The sequence below is a fragment of the Tupaia chinensis genome, unplaced genomic scaffold, assembly GCF_000334495.1.
Source record: "Tupaia chinensis unplaced genomic scaffold, TupChi_1.0 Scaffold139190_1, whole genome shotgun sequence".
Classification (NCBI taxonomy): Eukaryota; Metazoa; Chordata; class Mammalia; order Scandentia; family Tupaiidae; genus Tupaia; species Tupaia belangeri.
In genome coordinates, this window is record NW_006199080.1 from 1,031,618 (window position 1) to 1,046,494 (window position 14,877).

Here is a 14,877-nt window from a genome sequence, read left to right on the forward strand (position 1 = left end):
GTAAGTAAACTTGGGCAATTTGCTTATGGCCTCTAATTCCCAATTTCTGTATTTATTGTATGGGGTTAGTAATGTATCTGCTCTTTACTTAACAGTTTCTGTGAACATTCGAATAAATTGCTTTATGAAAAGTTTTTAGAGAATTGCTTGGTGCATAGGAAGGAATCAATAACATGTATAAATAAAATGTTTATCTGAAGAATATTCAAATGGGTGGTATAGATGACAAGAAAACATTTCTGAAAGTGATACATAGTTTTAGTTGGCTTTTCTAGTTCCTCTGATATCTAGCAAATGACAGTAATACTACTCTTCAGAATGAATGTGTACTTAAAAACCCAAGAGAACTTTAGATAAAATTCAGTTTTAGACTAAATAGCATGTTGTAAAGATGAGTAGTTTGTGCATTAACTGTTGAGTACTTTGAAAATGATACATTATAGGGAAAAAATATATTGCCAGAGCGACAATCTATAGAGGGCTTTTCAGTTAACAGTTTTGAATTTCAAATAGGTAAAGAACATTTTAATCCTTCTTATGGGAGAGGAAATATGAAAAGTTTTCAAAATGCTTATGGAAAAAGTATATTATGAAAAAACTACTCATGAATTTCAAAAGTTTTGCACCAGAATAGGCTTATATTTTAATTCTATTTCTCTATAAACTTTTTGAGGTCCCTTCATACAACATTAGTTAGAAAAACTGAGGAAACTGATAGAAACACCTATAATAATAAATCATTTGAATCCAAACAACACCTTGAAATGTAATGATAAAAAATTGCTAAATCCTAACTTATTTGGGTAATTCTAGGAATATCCAAAAATAACAACTGAAATGAAAAATAAGAAATTTCTATTTAGCTAAGTGTCAAGTTTATTGAGGTATAACTTACATACAATAAAGTATATTGGATGAGGGACCAGCAGATGGCATAATGGTTACATCCCTGGACTCCCATATAATCGACTGTGGTTGTCACAAACCCAGTAACTTAAAACTGAAGCCGGTGCTTGTGTGTGCATGCACAAAATCCTTAGAGAAAAATGGAGAAGAGATTGTGGCATGGCCACACACTCTAGGGGGTAATTTTTTGCTTTCTGTCTCTGTTTCTCTTTGTCTCTCTGGTGAACACACAAGTCTTATAGTAAAAAATCTCTCTTAAATCTATCTATCTATATCTATCTATAGATATTTATATTCAAATATCTATAGATAGATAGATTAATATATCCATATATAGTTCTGATAAATGCATATAGTCCTGAAACCATCATCAGTCCAGATGAACTATCCCCAAAAGTTTCATCAATCTTCTTCTGCACCTGTAGGCACACAATAGGTAATGAATACTTACTGAATTCAGTGAGTTTTAATGTCTGATAATTAGAACTCAGTCCAAGTACAACTGCAACAAAGAAAATCATTGTTAAATTCGCCAAACACACACAAAAAAATTCTATCCATAACTACTTCCGTTTAGAGTTATTTATGTGCTATGAGAAATACAAGATTAAATCCTTTTAGTATGTTTTTATTGAATTTCTGTGGGAAAAACAAATAAATGATTGATTCATTTATTCTTTAACATAATAATAATAGATGGGCATTCATATTCATGGCTAAGACCAACCCCTCTGCACTGCTCCATCTTCTCACACCAACTCAAAGACATAGCTACGTTGATTCTGTCTCAGTCTCCTCCATCACCAGTTCTCTATGATGGGTCATTCACAGCAGTATATAAATAAACTCTGTGTCTCGCTTTTTCAAATTTCCTGTTTTTATCTCAATTTCCCGTCCAGCTTCTGCTCCATTTATCCCCTCTAAGAAGGCTTCCTGAGATCATAGTATATAATTACATGCTTTGTATTGGCCACTCCCATTGATTTTAATGTACAAAGTTCAACTCTTTTCACTGTCACCAACAACCTTATTTGAAATTTAAATAATCAAGGCATAGTAACCTCATTTTACCACTAGGAACACTTTACCTAGTAGGAAAACTACTTTCTTTCAAATACTTTCTTTACTTGAATTCCTGGACACCACTCATCTTAAGAATGCCCCTGGACTCAGTCCTTCACTATTTAAAAAATTCCTATCCTCACTCTCTAGACTATTTTCATATAGTCATTTTATTTAAATACCATCTGAATGGCAACGCCTAGATCTGTCTTGAACTCCACGTTCAAATCTCCAAATTCGAATATCCTGTGTCTACTTGATATCTCCACTTTATATCTAATAGCCATTGCCTACCTAATGACTGTGAAACTGACTTTTTTAAGTGTTTTGTTTGTTTGTTTGTTTTTGCCATAGGGCTTATGTTCTCACCAGAGGGTGACAGTGAGAAGGGGCATCTCCCATGGGAGAAAGTCATGCCACAATCCCTTCTCCTCCATTCTCCTCCTGGGATTTTGGACACACTTGCACATGTTACCAGGGTAATTTTCAAGCTGCCAGGCCCAGGACTAGAACTGTGGTCACCCACATGGAAGTTTAGTGCCTTAACTATGTCATATGCTGGCCCCTGTGAAACTGAATTTTTAACATTTTCCCAATATTTATTTCTACAATATCCCTCATTTCAGTAGCAATTGCATTTTTTTTTTAATTTGCACAGGAATAAAGTGTTATGCATTTCTAAACTCTTCTTTCTTTTTTTTTTTTTCCCTCAATTCCACATAAGGACTTTGAGTAAATGCTTTTAGCTTTGCCTTGATATGACCTATTGCTACTCTTGCTACCACTGTGGTCTCAGATGTAATCATCTCTCCACAGGAATACAACCACAGCCTTCTTTACACTTGACAGCTTCACCCTGGAAACTGTCCTAAGAGACTAAACAACTGCCCTTGTCTCTTTCAGACGAAGTAATCCTGTTAAAATCAAAGTCTGACCATCTTATTCCTCCCCTGAACACATCCTTCTAACGATTTCACTTCTTGCTCCTAGTAAAGTTCAAGGCCCTAGCAAAACAGACTCTGCGCTAATTGCCTCACTTCGTCACTTGTGTGACTTCACCTTCCCTCTTTTACTCTGCTCCATCCACACTGGACTCAGGGCTATCTCCTCACGTGCCAACCTGGCTATCACATCTGCATTTCACTTACTATTATTATTTTAGAAACCTTTCTCCCAGGTAGTTTGTGATTAGTTTATTCATTTATTTTATCTTTTCATCATCTTTTCACAAGAGACAAGAAAACATTTTTCCATACATTTACTATGGACAGTAAACACATGTAAAACTCTTCAGAAAATATTTTAAATTTATTTAAAATGAAAGGAAATTATTTTATGTCACTATTTTTATATCAACATGGTTATAATATATAATTTTACACACACATGCTCACATATACACATATACATACATGCATGTGCCCACGTATCTGTTCAATACAGGAAGAGGCCAGGAAAGCAAATGCATCCTGAACTCACAAAAGTCATAAAGTGGCCATGCATTGAGGCCTTCCCTGGCAACCTTACTTAACATTTCTGCACCCTAACTGAACATTCCATGTTTTCCTTCGCTGCTTCATACTCTGCGGCTTTCCTTTAGTGTTATTACCACCTCTTATACTAGAATACAGATTTTGAAGATGTTTGAAGGGGCTCAAATATGGGGGAGGTGGTGCTCATGATGTTATGATTCCAAAGCACATGCTCAGAGGTCCAGCAGAGAAAGACATGGATGTATTTACCAGGGAAGCTCCACATGTGCCTGGGCAGAGAATGGTCTGTGCTGTCAGTGAATACAGACTCAGGTTATATGTGCTAAGAATGAAGCATTTATAACTAAAGTAAAGATACACATTGTTTAGGGGTTACTATGCCAGATCAGCTTAGCAATTAATAGAAACAGCAGAGTATGTCTGGGTTGAGTGTCTGGGGTTTAGTGCTTCTAGTCTTGTAACATTAATTGTGAGAGGGGTAAGGGTCACAAGAGAGAGGAATACCTCTAAAACACCCCCAGCTATGGGGCAGTTCCATCAGATAAGAAACAGGTCAGGAGAGCTGCTGGGCCAGCAGCCAGATCTAAGAGGAACAGAGCAGAGGGAGGGGGAGGAGAGCTCAGTGTATGGAGCTTACCTTCATCTGAGTAATATACTACTTTGCGTGTTTGTTTATCATGGTTTGTCCAGTACCTAAAAATATTTATCTGGCATATAGTGACAGAGATTTTCATTCATTTAATGAAAGAATGGATATCTTAACTTGCTTATAAATGTATATACAGGAGTCAACACATGGTGTGATTGTTATGTCTCTGGACTCCCATGTAGTCAACCACAGTTCAAGTCCCAGACCCGGCAGCTTAAAACTCGCCGGGTTCATGTGTGTGCATGCCCAAGATCCTGAGAAGAGAATGGAGGAGAAGAGATTGTGGAGTTGCCATCCCCCCAGAGAGGCGATTTTCTTGCTTTCGCCTCTGTCTCTCTTTGTATCTCCAGTGAGTACATGCTCCCTATAGGAAAAATAAGTGCCTATACAACACATATTTTGGTTGAAGAAGTGTATTTTTTAATATTAATATCTTATATTGTTCCTATTTATTTGTGCATTGGCTATTAATTTGTAAATTATTTATAAATTAGGTGGCATCATATGTGTAGAAGGAATCATTTATTTCTTAAATGTCTTCTATTACATCTTATCTTATACGGAAGAACCATGTAGAAGCTTTCTGATCACTATTTACAGGTTTTCACTTTATAAATTATTTTCCTAATGACTTATCATCTCAGAAATATGCATCCTGATAAGTCTTTAAGTATAAATTTCTGTCTTTTCTACCAAGCTTATTCTTGTGCTCTGTCAGCAGTAATGTTTTGCTAAAGCATAAACCATGAGATCAACGCTAGGGATGTCACATAAACAAATCATTTTCGGCATGGAATTTTTGATTATTTACCATTTCTTTGGTTTCATGCTATGTGAGAAATATATTCCAAACTGAGTTTCAAGTATCTGCTGAATACAGAATGTGGTTTTGTAGTGAAAAAATGTGGCCCAATTTGAATTTGAGAATGAATGTTGAGTACTCTACTGTTTTTTATGTATGACATGTGTTTTTGCAGCAGAGCCAAATAGAGCTATATTTTTGAATAAGAGTTGGCTTTTATGTCCTCTTTCTTCAAGCACATTTCTGAATTACCAGAATCAGAGGCATCATCAGTCCTCTCTTGCTACAGCCAGGCAGCAGAGACTCCATGGTCTCCCAGTCATTGTGGTATCCTAGGGAGACATTGCTTCTGATGTTACTGTCATATTTTCCTCTTGGCCATTTTGGCATTGTTTTTTGGTTTTATTTTTATTTTTTATTTTTTTTGGAGAGGTTTTTGCTATAGGTCGCATGCACTCGCCAGACAGAGAGAGACAAAAAGTGAGAAATCACCCCCCAGGGGGGATGGCCACGCCACAATCCCTTCTCCTCCATTCTCCTCTCAGGATCTTGGGCATGCACGCACACGTGCCCGGCGTGAGTTTAAACCACCGGGTCCGGGACTCAAACCACGTTCGACTACGTGGGAGTCCAACGACATAGCCATTACACTAACTGCTGGTCCCTTGGCATTGTTTTTTAACTATAAATCAAATAAAAAAAAGGGAATTTTATTGATTGAATTTTTCACTCACAAATTGACCTACTGTAAATAAATGAGGTGAACATTCACCTTGAGATTTTAATATCTTCAGGGACCAGCAGTTAGTGTAATGGCTATGTCGTTGGACTCCCACGTAGTCGACCATTGTTTGAGTCCTGGACCCAGTGTCTTAAACTCACGCCAGGCACGTGTGCGTGTGTGCCCAAGATCTCAAAAGAAGGATGGAGGAGAAGGAATTGCTGTGTGGCCATCCCCCATGGGGGGTGATTTCTTGTTTTCTATCTCTCTGTCTCTCTCTATCTTTCTGGCAAATGTATGCCCCCTATAGCAAAAACATCTAAAAAAATTTTATTGTCTTTATAATAAAACAAAATATGAAACTTAGAACTGGATCACTTGACCCTTTTTCTTCTAGCTCCTTCAAATTCAGAATGCTCACATCTCTTAATAGCCAGCATTCTCTCACAACTGCAGTTGGGCTCAACATATTCAAACTTGAGCACAATCTTCTTTGTACTTTTTGCCTTTTTTTCTGGAAAATAGACTTAGTCTGTCCCCTGTAGCCTGTAGCCACTCTGCTTCCTGTCATAATTCCCTCAACAGACAGGGAATCCTTGCCCTTTTCATACTGTGTCACTTTGTGAAGCTGCTGCTTGCCAGCTTCTTACAGAAAGTCCAGCAGGTTTTAGGGATGTTCACCATATTTGCAGGCATGCTATCTGTGAAGAGCAGCATCTTCAATATTACTTCCCGGCAAGATCTTTCCAGGCCACTGTCTAACGCATTATAAGTAATAAGTATGCCAGGATTCAAAGTCTTAATGAATTAGAATTCCAGTATAACAATATTTTTATAATATTCTATTTGAAATACTGAAATTTGAGTGGCGATAGGTAAAGAGATAGGCTAAAGGGAAGAAACAAAATTCTTTTTTTTTTTTCAATTTTTCCAGAAAGTACATCCATTCAGCAAAGAGGAAGAGAAAATACCTTCCCACTTGGAATAGTCAGGTTGCTATCCCTTCTCCATTGCAATTTCTTTCAGTATTTTGGGCATGCAGGTACATATATATGGTATGTTTCTCATTCTACCACTTTAACTGTACATTTGGGTATGTGAGATTCAGCCACCTAAATTGCCAAGTCACAGGCTGGACTGAAGAAGTTCCCAGTATTACTATATTGTTTACTTTAAAATTGCTAAGTGAATTGATTTTAAGTGTTTTCATTCCACATCCATAAAACCACAACTATGTGACAAATGTGTTAATTAGCTTGAGTGTAGTAATCACCTGAGAGTCTACATATGTGCATATTAAAATATCATAGTGTATATCTTAAATATACACGATTTTTGTCAAGTGTGCTTCAATGAGAAAGAAAAAAATTAGGCTAACTCCATCAAACAACTGTTTAAGCACTTTTCATTGGAAATTGGAATCCATATGACCAACAGTGTATTGAATCTTGGGCCTCAAACAGTTGAAAATATCCCAATAGGATGGAGAAATGGAATACAAAAGATGGTAGCATGACCATTTCCCATTGGGGGTAATTACTCTCTCCCTCTCTTTATCTTTTGAGCACAAGTACCCTCTGACAATCAAAATAAGATGAGGAAAACAAAACAAAAAAATAGGTAGAAAAAGAAAGCCAGAAAAATAAATTCAGGAGGAGGAGCACATACTGTTCAAGTCACAGAGTTTTATATAAAATATGAATATTTTATGTCTTACATATAAAATCTAAACATTTTTCTGTTTTTGTACAAGTGCCAAAGAAAGATATTTTGGTGAAAATTGCAGTGTTTTAAGGGCTGACAGGTTGTGTGGTGGGTAAGTGTGCTGGACTTCCATATGGCCAAACAAGGTTCAAGTCCCAGACCAGGTAGCCTTCTTTTCCACTTTCTCTCTCTAGTCCTCTCTGGTAATATTAAAATAAATAAATAAATGGATAAATAAAATTAAATAAAATAATTCTTTTTTTAAAAAAAGAAAGAAAATTGCAGTGCTTTATTTCTTTAATTTGTTTTAACTTTTTGAAAAAATTATATGAATATATACTTGATAGATATTATAATTTGATCATTAGAACATATGCTTTTTCTATGTCTTTAAATAGAATCCATGATATATTCTTATTGAACGATCCGAAGTGTTTAGGACTGTTACTTTCAGTGTTGTATCTTACTCTAATTTCTTTCTGGTTTTGAGGGAATTTTGCTATAGGGCACATGCACTCACTAGAGAAACAGAGAGGGACAGAGAGACAGAAAGTGAGAAACCACCCCCTGGGGGAGGATGGCCACACTGCTGTCTCTTCACTTACATTCTCCTCTCAGGATTTTGAGTATGCAAGCGCACATGCCCAGTATGAGTTTTAAGCCACCAGGTCCAGGAGTAGAACTGCAGGACTACGTGGGAGTTCAGTAATATAACCATTATTCCATCTGCTGGTTCTCTCACTCTCATTTCTGAGTACTCTGAAGAATCATTGTTAAATAGAATAGACAAGTTTTATAGTCTGAGTCTCGCTCGCAAATATAATATTCTCTGAGAAGCTTAATAAATGGAGATAACATGACCATGATTAGTATATATTAGATTTAATGTTAATTTAATGTTGTAATGGCTACATCACTGGACTCTGGGTTCAAGTCCCAGACCTGGTGGCTTAAACTCATGCTGGGCATGTGTGCGTGCATGCCCAAGATCTTGAGAAGAAAATGGAAGGGAAGTGATTGTGGTGTGGCCCTCCTCCCTGGGAGGGGTAATTCCTCACTTTCTGTCTCTCTGTCTCTCTCTGTCTTTCTGGTGAGTGCATGCGTCCTACAGCGAAAATCTCTTAAAAAAAAAAAAAAAGTCTCATGAAAGTCTTCAAAAGTTCATGAAAATGCTTTATGGGTCTGGCCCTGTGGCCTAATGCTTAAGAGAGCCAGATACCACATGACAGAGCGTACAGTTGGAAGCCCGGTCTCATTACTATGAAAACCACACCAGACATTTGCCTGCATGTCCCAAATCCTGATAGGATGGAGAAGTAGAGGAGAAGAAATTGCTGGGGACCATGCCCTATTGGTGAGGAGGGGAGATTTACATTCTCTCCTTTTCTCTCTGTCAATTGTACTTGACCTTCAGTAAAAATAAAAAATAAAAAGCATATTATTAAACAACTATGCACAGAGGGGCATAGTTGTGGTGTTTAAGGTGCTTGGACTCTATATGGTTGACTGTGTGTTTCAAGTCCCGGACCAATAATAGCCTGAAAACCACAGGCTTTTTGCTTATGTACCCAGAATCCCGAGATAAATGAAAGGTATTCCCATTCTGAGAGGGATTGTGGCATGATAATCCCCCCCCCCAGGGGTGATTTCTCACTTTTTTTCTCTCTCTTTGTCTCCAACTCTCTCTAGCAAGTACACACACCTGTAAATAAACTGAAAAAAAAACTGTGCACAGATTTCAAACTTTTTTTTTGCATCAAAATAAACTCGTATTTTAATTCTATTTTTGTGTGAGATTTTTGAAATCCCTTCCTAATGATATTTAAATCCTAGGCATTAGATTAACAGATGGGGAAGGAAAAGAACCCCATGGCACTGGGATGCAGCACTCAAGATTGTGCTTAAGAGTTTAGGCAATTCCTCGAGAGGACCTCAAACTTATCCAATTGATAATTATTGATTTACTCTCCTCCTTCTTACACATACCTTAATTAATATATTCTGCATAATTAATATGCATTCATTATTCATATAGATATTAGTGTATATGTGTGTGTACAGGTGGAGAAAGTGTTTGGGAGAAAATCTATATTGGTCAGAATTTCTTACACTAGGAAATTCAATAGTGATAGATCTGATGTAGCTAATGCTTCAGGGGAGGAGAAAAAAAGAATATAGATTTAGAAATATTAAAAGGCTTCTATCAACGGTAGAGAATCTGGATCTATTTCCCAGTCACCTCTATGCTAAAAGATGAGGATGAAAATGTAATAACAGGATTTTAAAATTTATAGGCAGAGATATTTAGAGCCATTGCCATTTTAAATCAAATTGTAATATAATCACCATTCAATTCTGCTTAATATCTTTCAAAAAGATGCGAGTAACAATATTATATTATAAGGAAGCATTAACAACTTCCAAAGGAATTTGACACTCTAATTAGATATGTGTCTCATGCATTTGAGAGCACCATCTAATCTGACATATCAAGTTAACAGATCAAAAGTAGTCACAATTTAAAATTTTTTTAAAAAAATACATAGTTTACATTGCAAAAATAGTAACTCATTCAAAACAAGAGACTTTGAAAAATAAATTCATTTTTATTTTTTTAGCTCAGAATAAAAATTTTCCAGAAAAGGAAAGAAAACTCCCACTTTTAATTTACTTTCTTTCATATTCACTTTTTAGAGGGAAGATTATAAACAAGATGCTGTTTCCATGCTACACTCTATCTATGTGGCTTATTAAAATGGCGCTTTTGGTACCAGCAGATGGCATAATGGTAATGTCGCTGGACTCCCACATAGTTGACTGTGGTTCCAGTGCCAGACCAGGCATCTTAAAACATATTCTTTGCTCCTCCACCACTATTGATAGGGAGAAAGTGGGTTTGGTTAAATGGATCTCTTATGGCCCTATTATGATCTGTCCCTTCCTTGAAAGTTTTTGAGAAGTGGAAAGATCATTTTGTTGCATTTCCCCATTCTTTTTTTTAAAATTAAGAACATATCCCAAGCCCTATAAATGGCTTGTATTGAACTTTTACATTTGAATTAAAGATTGTTAAACATGAAAAACAATCAAACAAACAAAACACTCTAGGTGCATGTCCAAGGATGCCCAGAATCTCAAGAGGAGAATAGAGAATGGATTGCAGTGTGGACATCCCTCCCTGGGGTGGGAGGATTTTTTTTGCTTTCTGTCTCTTCCTTTCTCTGTGGAGTGCACATGACCTATAGCAAAAATCACTCTCTCTAAAAATAAATAAATAAATAAATAAATAAAGAGGCACTTTTCTTTATGTTACTTTGTATTTATGCAGTATTTGGATTTGGGAAATGTCCACTATCTGGTAGTATAGCAGCAGAATATCTAAATTATAGTATTTTAATTTAACAAGGATGCATAATGTTCTTTTAAATTGGAGAGTCTAGGCAAATGAGTCTTAAACTGATAATGAGTTTGCTCCCAGGGGCCAAAATACATCTGGACACATTTTTGCGTCCATCTGGAAAGTTTTACTTTATCTAGTGGGTAGAAACCAGGGACTAGCTAGGGCTAGCCCATAGCCTAACGGTTAAGAGAGCTGGATCCCACATGACCAACTGGGGTTCAAATCTCAGCCCTGGCAGCTTGAAAAACATGCTGGACATGTGTATCTGCTCCTGAAATCCAAGTAGGAGGAAAAATACAGGATAAATGATTGCGGTATGACCACATCCTACTGGGGAGTGCTCTCTCCCTCCCTCTCTGTCTACCTCTCTGGCAATTAAAATAATATCTCCAATATTACACAGAATAGTCTTCAAAAGAAAGAACTATCTGACCTAATTCTCAATCGTTATAAAGTTGAAAGACCACACTCCAGGCAATATATAAATAGGAAAGCACCATTCAAAACTTTGCTTGCTGTTTCTTTGAAAGAAAAGGGATCAGCTATTTCCCTTAAATTAAATATGTTTCTTAAAAGAAGAAAGATAATAAAAACAGATTTCCTCATCTGAAATAATTTATGGATAAAACTATATTAAACTATGTAAGCAAGCATGTGGGATTTATACCATTTTTATATTCTATCAATTACCATATTTATGCAAATAATAGAATATCTAACATTTTCATACAAATTAAAAATGAAATATTCAACTATGGCTTTTAATAAGGTGCACAAATTTATTCTAAGTAAATATTAAAGTTGAGAGGATGAAAATACAGGAAATTTATAATACAGTGATTATTGCTTTATTGGATGCATTTCAATTGAATATTGGATGGCTTTCTATTTATATTAAAGGCAAATAGAAGTATTTGAAACTAGAATTTTGGGTGCAAATCTGCATAATGATCAATGACTTAATCATGTTCTATTGTATTACTATTTTTCTAATAGCTAATAAATGAAAAAATATCATGCTAACAAACAGGAATATATATTGACATAAAATAGATGTTACTAATAATAAACGTTATTTCTTAGACACATTTATGAAGTCATCTGAACAGTACTTTGAACTACAAGAGATTTATTCAGTTACTCTACCTAAGTAATTCACTGTAGCGATAGACTTACAAATTTTAACTTTTATTTGAGTAAATATAATCAAAAGCCAACATAATTTCCCTTCAAAAATTGTAATAAAATATTTTCTATATAATACATTATTTTTAAAGAACTAATTTTATTTATTATTATTACTTTTTTTTTTTGAGAGGTTTTCGCTATAGGGTGCGTGCGCTCGCCAGACAGAGAGAGACAGAGAGACAGAAAGCGAGAAATCACCCCCCAGAGGGGATGGTCACGCCGCAATCCCTTCTCCTCCATTCTCCTCTCGGGATCTTGGGCACGCACGCACACGCGCCCAGCGTGAGTTTTAAGCCACCGGGTCCGGGACGCAAACTGCGGTCGACTATGTGGGAATCCAGGGACATAGCCATTACGCTAACTGCTGGTTCCCATTATTATTACTTTTTAAAAATTTTATACAGACATTGATGAGAGAGAAACAGACAGACAGACAGAGGGAAAGTGAAAAAGTGAGCTACCAAGTCCGGGACTAGAACTGTGGTTAGCCAAGAGGGAGTCCAGTGCCCCATCCAACATGGCACCTGATGGCCCTTGATAATAAATTTTTATTGGGCAAAAGAAAGCTATAATCACCAGGAACCAGCAGGTGATTAAGGCACTGGATTCCCACAGGGCTAGACACAATTCAGGTCTTGGAAAAAAAATAACCTGGAGAACCAGCAGTTAGCGAAATGGCTATGTCGCTGGACTCCCACATAGTTGACTGCGGTTCGCGTCCCGGACCCGGTGGCTTAAAACTCACGCCGGGCGCGTGTGCGTGCGTGTCCAAGATCCCGAGAGGAGAATGGAGGAGAAGGGATTGCGGCGTGACCATCCCCCCTGGGGGGTGATTTCTCGCTTTCTGTCTCTATGTCTCTCTCTGTCTGTCTGGCGAGCGCACGCGCCCTATAGTGAAAAACCTCTCAAAAATAAATAAATAAATAACCTGGCACATATGTGTGCTAAAGTCCCAAGAGGAAAATTGAGGAGAAGGGATTATAGCTTGGCCTCCTGAGGAGGGTGATTTCTCACTCTCCTTCTCACTATCTCTCTCTGCCTTATTCCAATAAGTGCACATGCTCCATGGAAAAACCTAAGGAAATAGAAAGACATAATCACCAACCAAACACATTCAGATAGATTTAATAATTTTGTGTTAGCCAAATATTATTTGAATTTTTTTTACCTGTATAAGTAGTTTTTGAGTAGTAAATTAATACTAAATATAGTTTAATTTGATCATTATAGTGTGTATTTTATTAAATTAAATTTTTATTTAATTCCATACTAATCTTTTAGGCTCCTAAACCTTGTATATGATGATATCATTTCTTTTTTTTTTGAGAGGTTTTTCGCTATAGGGCGCATGCGCTAGAGAGAGACAGAGAGAGACAGAGAGACAGAAAGCGAGAAATCACCCCCTGGGGGGATGGTCATGCCGCAATCCCTTCTCCTCCATTCTCCTCTCGGGATCTTGGGTACGCACGCACACGCGCCCGACATGATTTTTAAGCCACTGGGTCCAGGATGTGAATCGCGGTCGACTACGTGGGAGTCCAGCAACATAGCCATTACGCTAACTGCTGGTTCCCAATGATGTCATTTCAAATAAGATGATCTAATGCCTTAGATTCTAGTATTCATAAATTGTTAACATAGTATAGTCTTTATTACTAAATACGAAATTTTTATTACTCTTCTAATATTTCATGTTTACCTAATATAATACAGGTTTTAGGATGTTTGCCTATATATGTTCTTACATATGTATAAATAATTATCTGATGAAAAGTATGTTACCTGGATAGTACGAATGTGTGTTTATGTGTGTTTAAGTACAAGAAAAAGTGAGAGTGTTTTTTCATGGGTTATAATTATTTTTTTGACTTTTTTTGAGATGATAGGTTGTGAAATGTATACTAAGAACCAATTTGAATTCCCTGACATTTCTTCTAACATAGAAAATAAATGTATTTCTCTTAGAAGTTGTCATTTTTCCAACATAATCTCGTTTCTTTGGGGAGGCTGACATAAATTCTGTTGTAGTTACTGTTATGTAGACTGCATTATTCTGAAGTTAACACATTCGGACGGTAAGCCACCTGAATTTCTCAGCTTTAGAGATCCCTGTCTCTCAGTTTCAATGTCATGCTCCAACCCTATTCACTTTGATTTTTCCTTCTTGAAGTAAAGCAAGGTATCTGAACATCACACTAAGTGAGAACAGCTCACTTCCCATGCTCCAGAAAAACAGATTTTGTGTGATATTGAAAGAAACAAGAGAAAAGATATTAAGATTTGGTTGTGGTTTGGGGGTTTTAGAGAAAATGGTCTCCCACTGGTTTATTTTTAACTGATTTGTAAGTGTTTTGTATTTTTGAATCCACTCCTACTTAAAATACATTGGGTAATGGATGTTTATTCCATTTAAGATTATGTCTAATAGAAAATAAAATTAACTGTTATTACTGAAGTTCTTATATTTAGCTGTGTTTTATAAAATTTGTTGTAATATTTTTTGTCAGACTTAATTACCTCTATTTTTTCTGAGTTGCATATGAGACATCATTTTTATGTCTATTATATTTAATATATTCATTTTTTGTGTACACATTTAGTTTTATTGTAACAAAGCAACTTGTACACTTTTAACGTTTAAAACTGAGCATCTTTCCTTTCCAGTGAAACAAAAAGAAAATTTAAAAAGATCCTACAGGTTCTGCTGATTCTCCCAGGGATTGGCAGGCTCGAGTCATCATTAGGAGAGAATTTTATTTTTAAAAGTGTCATCTTAAACTGCAAGGATGTCCATTAAACATCATAATTAAACATGCCAAAGGAGAAGCCATATTGTCAAAATGTCCACTTAACCCACCCAAACATCTCAAACCCACCCTTTGCTGATCTTCCATAATCCCATTTTTTTCTTTTTTTTTGAACAAGAGAAAGTAGACAGATACATGTTGGTAA